Here is a 5,807-nt window from a genome sequence, read left to right on the forward strand (position 1 = left end):
AATTCCATTAGTTTTTCCTTAATTATTTCATCAAATGAATTCTGTTTTCCATTTTGTAAGGAGTATTTCCTTTGTATAAGGTCAGCCCCTTTAACATATGAAGGGGCATCAGAAAGTTTGTGGAAGAGTGAAATGGAAAGATAATGGAACTTTTTCTAGCAAATTTTTGAAGTCCTTTTGTATTTTTACTTCCATTTCCTTTCTTTGTTTCTTTCTTTATTTATTTTTTTTATAATGGGGCTTTCATAGCCAGCTAACTGGGGGATGTGGGGTAGGTTGGAGCTGTATAGCTTATATATCATTTAGTCTGTTGACTTCTTCTCTTTTCTGTTCCGTAATTACTAGACATCTTATTCACTTCCAATGCTTTATTTGAAAAAGCATGGGATCTTGGGGATAAAGTAAAATGTCAGGTGGTTAAGTTTGCTACTTATACTGAAGTTTTAGGTTAAAGTGAAGTTTTTAAGTTCTCCTGGAAATAGTATTGTTATTACAAATTTTTATGTACTCATAATTGAGGCTCTATGCTATAAAGAGCTCTGGTAGTGTAGTGGTTACGAATTGGGCTGCGAACCTTAAGGTCAGCGATTCGAAACTACCAGCTGCTCCGCGGGAGAAAGATGAGGCTTTCTATTCCCGTAAGGATTTACACCCTTGGGAACCCTGTACAGGGTCGCTATGGGTCGGAACTGACTCGACGGCACTTAACAACAACAACAATGCTATGTGGTGGAAGTAAAACTTACAGTGTTTTTAAGGTATTACTGTAGAATTACTTTAATAAAAAAGGTCTTTTTATTTTTAATGTTTTAGCATAACAGGATGAAAACATTTACTATTGTGCTAGCAAATAATCTAATTATTTACTTACACCCTTATCTGCAACTTTCTAAAGTCCTTCGAGCATCACTCTAAAACTAAAACCATACCTGTGAATATTTGAAAGGTCTTGTGTAAGTTAATTACCACTTTAAGAAGACATACTGGTACAAGAAATGCTCAGAGCATAACCAAATCACTCAGGGTTAGAGTGTTTCCACATGTGGATGGGTAAAAAAGTGATGACTTGAAGGACAGACTCCAAATTGGAGATAAGTAAACACACCAAACACAAGTAATGCTTGGATACAAGCATGCAAATCAAATTTTAGAATATTAATGCTTGCCATTGAAAAGACAGGAAGGAAAGAAAAGTCCAAAATAGATGTCAGAAGAGATGATGAAAATTTCTCTTGAGTGTAGAGAAGCTCAGGCACATGGGAGAAATGAGGAAGGAAAATAACTGAGTAGAAAATTTCAAAGAGCAACTCAAGAAGACAGAGTCACATATAATAATGAAATGTGCAGAGACCTGGATTTAGAAAACCAAAAGGAAAGAACAAGCTTAGAATTTCTCAAGCTGAAAGAACTGGAGAAAAAAATTCAAGTCTCTATTTGCTATATTGAAGGATGCTATGGGCAAATATTGAATGATGCAGAAAGCATCAATAAAATATGGAAGGAATACACTGTATCAAAAAGAAATGGTGGATGTTCAGTCATTTCAAGAGGTAGCATATGATCAATTACTGATTTGCACTGAAGGAAGAAGTTCACACTACACTAAATGTATTGGTGAAAAACAAGACTCCAGGAATTGAAGGGATACAAATTGAATTCTTTCAACAAACTGGTGTGGCGTTGGAAGTACTCACCTATCTTTGCCAAGATTTTTGGAAGACAACTACCTATTGGTTGATAAACCAATCCATATTTGTTCCCATTCTAAAGAAAGGAGACTCAACAAAATGTTGTAAGAAATCAACAAAAACATTATTACTATCACATGCAATTAAAATTTTGCTGAAGATAATTTTAAATGGTTGCAACAGTACATTGACAAGGAACTGAAAGAAATTCAAGCAGAATTCCAAAGAGGGCATGGAGTGAGGGATATCATTGCTGATATCAGATGAACCTTGGCTGAAAGCAGAGACTATCAAATGTTTATTTGTGCTTTACTGACATACAAAAGCTTTTGACAGTGTGAATTATGATAAACTATAGATAACATTACAAATAATGGGTATTTCAGAACACTTAAATGTGTTCAGGAGTCTTGTACATAGATCAAGAAGCAGTTATTCAAAGAGAACAAAAGGATACTGAATAGTTTAAAATCAGGAAAGATGTGTGTCAGAGCTTTATCCTTTCAACCATACTTATTTAATCTATATGCTGAGCAAATAATCCAGGAGGCTGGATCATATGAAGAAGAACATGGCATCAGGATTTAAGATAGATATATTAACAACCTGCAATATACAGATGATACAACCTTCTAAGACTTGAAATACTCATGAAGATGAAAGACAGCTTTCAGTATGGATTGGTACCTTAATGTAAAGAAAACAAAAATCCTCACAACTGGTCCAATAAATAACATTATGATAAATGGAGAAAAGGTTAAAGTTGTCGAAGACTTAATTTTGTTTGGGTCCACAGTCAACACTCATGGAAGAATTCTTTTGTTAATTCATTCACTCATTTGTTCAGTATTACCAGAACTATAACCAAATGATATATTTCATTGAGCAAATCTGCTGCACAATATCTCTTTTAAATGTTCAAGTGTAAAGGTGTCAGCTTGAGGACTAAGGTGAGCCTGACCCAAGCGAAGGTATTTTCATTGTCCTCATATGCTTAAGAAAGTTGGACAATGAATAAGGAAGCCTGCAGAAGAATTGATGCATTTATTATGGTCTTCGAGAGGAATACTAAGCCTACCATGGACTACCAGAAGAACAAACAAATCTATGTTGGAAGTACAGCCAGAATGCTTTTTAGAAGCCAGGAAGGTAAGACTTTTGTCTCTCTTACTTTGGACTTGTCAGGAAGGACCAGTCCCTGAGAAGAACATCATCCTTGGTAAAGTGGAGGGTCAATGAAAAACAAGAACTCCAATGAGATGGATTGATACAAAGGAAGCAGCAATGGGCTAATGTGTAACAATCACTGTGAGGATGGCATAGCACTGGGCAGTGTTTCGTTCTGTTGGCCATAGAGACGCTATGAATCAAAACTGACTCTATTACACTGACAAAAATTTTTAAAACTTTAAGGTCACTTTAGGACAAATAATAGTAAATAAGAGTCAATATGGGTCAGAATCAATTCGACAGCACTTAACAATAGCAATAACAATACATTACACAATACTTGTAAGAATGATTCAGACTGAGAGTACTAATTGGCTCTTTGAGACTGATATGTTAGACAGCAACATGTTATTGTGCCATCAAGTCAGTTCTGACTCATAATGATTTTGTTCAGAGTTTCCAAGGGGCAGCTGGTGAATTTGAACAATAAATCTGTGGCTAGCAGTCCGCTGTTGAACCTACAGCACTACATCAGGACTCCATGCTCACCCATAAAACATCCCTTGTTCCTACTGCTAGAACCACAACGTGGTACTGAACTGTTAATTTTAATTGACTGTAATATAATATCGGACTCCTGGTATGGCTCTATAGAATCAGTACTGGACTTCAAGCCATAAGCTGCTCCTTGGAAACTCTATAAAGGGTAGCTATGAGTTGGAACCTACTTAAAGACGCTTAACAACAATAACAACAACAATTTAAGATCATTCAGTCTCAGAGTTTCTGTCTTTAAATAAGGTGAAAGCCATCTTTGAAAGATTTTTTTAAAATGTCTCAATGTACAGCATGTATTTTGAGTACAAAATGCAAAACAAACTTATTAATTTGTCCTGTGTATACTAGACACTCACAGCTGGCCAAGGAAAATGCTATTTTACCAAGCACAAACGAACCAATAACTGTTATGGTTGGCAATTTATGATACTGCCTTATTGTCTAATAGAAGAATTACTTTTCCTGAAACAGTTTCAAGGTAATTCAAAGTGTTATGCTTGGTCAGTAGGTAATTACATTTCTCTACTAAGCTTAGAATAACAACAAAGTCAGACATGCGCCTCCTGTTTTTAATAGTACAGTTCTGGTAATACTGAATGAATGAGTGAATGAATGAACAGAAGAACATGATTGGGGTCAGCATCTTTGCTTTTTTTCTGTTCTACGATCGTTGAGATTAATAGACTAATCACCATGCGTGTAATTGTGTATTAATGGGCCAGCATGAAGTTTTTTATTCCCAATGAAAATGTGATTTAAAAACAAAACAACACGGGAAGATGGACGCTTTGGACCAAGTGATAAAGCCAAAAATGAAAAGGGCCAAGAGATTGCTTGGAAAGCGAGACCCAGAACTCACTGAAAATATTAAAAATGCCATACTGATTAAAGGGTGAAATGCAAATGCAACAGTGATGCAAGTACTTAAAGCTGTGTATTCATTGAAGAAGCCATACGGAGTACTGTATAAAAAGATAACTATTACAAGGCCATTTGAGGATCAGACATCACTGGAATTCTTCTCAAAGAAGTCAGATTGTTCTTTATTCATGTTTGGCTTTCATAATAAGAAATGACCGAGTAATATGCCATATGTATGACAACCATGTGCTGGATATGATTGAATCAGGTTTCGAGAAATTTGATATTAAGATATTAAGAATAGTAAATGTCCTGAGGGAGCAATACCTATGTTAATATTTGCTGGTGATGATTTTGATGTAACTGAAGATTATAGAAGACTAAAGTCTTCTTATTGATTTCTTCAGAAGTCGCAAAGTATCAAATAGCCACCTGGCTGGTTTAGAGTATGTTTTGTACTTCATGGCACTGAATGGGAAGATTCACTTCTGAAGCTATAAGTTGTTAAGGAAATCTGGCTGTCGAACACTGTGAATTGAATTGGAAGAGATGGGATCCTCATTGGATCTGGTTCTAATGAGGACACACCTGGCTTCAGATAACCTTTATAAGTTATCTGTGAAAGTGCTAAAAGCCTTCAAGACAAAGAAGAAGAAAAAGATCTCCCATAATACTTTAGGTACAATTTATGGAAGGATTCACATGCAGAAGCAAAACCTAAGCAAGTTACAAACCAGGAAAATGAAAGGAATGAAGAAGCGCCCCACAGAAAAAATAGCAGTAAAAGGCGAGGAGACAAGATCAAAGAGAATTAAAAAAAAATGGAACTTAAAAGCAACAACAAAAACTAAACTAAAAGCAAACTAAGGATGGATAAATAATAAAATATGTATCTATTGTTGTTGTTGTTGAGTACCGAAGAGGCAGTTCAATTCATAGTGACCCTGTATATGGAAACCAAGGAGCTGCTGGTGACCTTTTAGTTCAAACTGACCTTGTGGTCCAGTGCTTTATGACACAGTGCCACACCAGGACTCCATTTTATCTTATATCTTATAGGTAATATTAAGTTAACATTGCAGGTTAATCCCAAGGGATACTGAGATGTATGCAAATACTTTTTAGTATTTTCCAAAGAATTAGACACAATACTTGGATGATGCATTTTCACTAGAATATATCCACTCTGGAAATGCTATTCCAGAGGGTCACTGTGATAATTAAAAGAGATGGTGAATGTAGAGGTTTAGGACAGTGTGAGGGACTAATTGTATGCTCACAAAATGCTAGCCATTCTTATTATTGTGCTATCAATTAAAACATTTATACAGCTGTTTCCATTCTATCTAATAACTGTGGAGTTGTTGTTGTTGTTGTTATGTGCCATAGAGTTGGGTTCCAACCCATAGTGACCCTGTATAGGGTTTCCAAGGAGCAGCTGGTGATCTTGAACTGCAGGCCTCCCAGTTCAAGTGGACTTTGCAGTCCAGCACATTAACCAACAGCACCACACCAGGACTCCAACCATGG

At 35.9% G+C, this 5,807-nt stretch overlaps 1 pseudogene; it reads left to right on the top strand.

The window, feature by feature from the left end:
* The first annotated feature begins 4,195 nt into the window (after positions 1 to 4,195).
* On the top strand, positions 4,196 to 5,093 carry LOC102824937 (annotated as a pseudogene).
* Positions 5,094 to 5,807: the final 714 nt, after the last annotated feature.

The sequence above is a fragment of the Chrysochloris asiatica genome, unplaced genomic scaffold, assembly GCF_000296735.1.
Source record: "Chrysochloris asiatica unplaced genomic scaffold, ChrAsi1.0 scaffold00031, whole genome shotgun sequence".
In the NCBI taxonomy this organism is placed as follows: Eukaryota; Metazoa; Chordata; class Mammalia; order Afrosoricida; family Chrysochloridae; genus Chrysochloris; species Chrysochloris asiatica.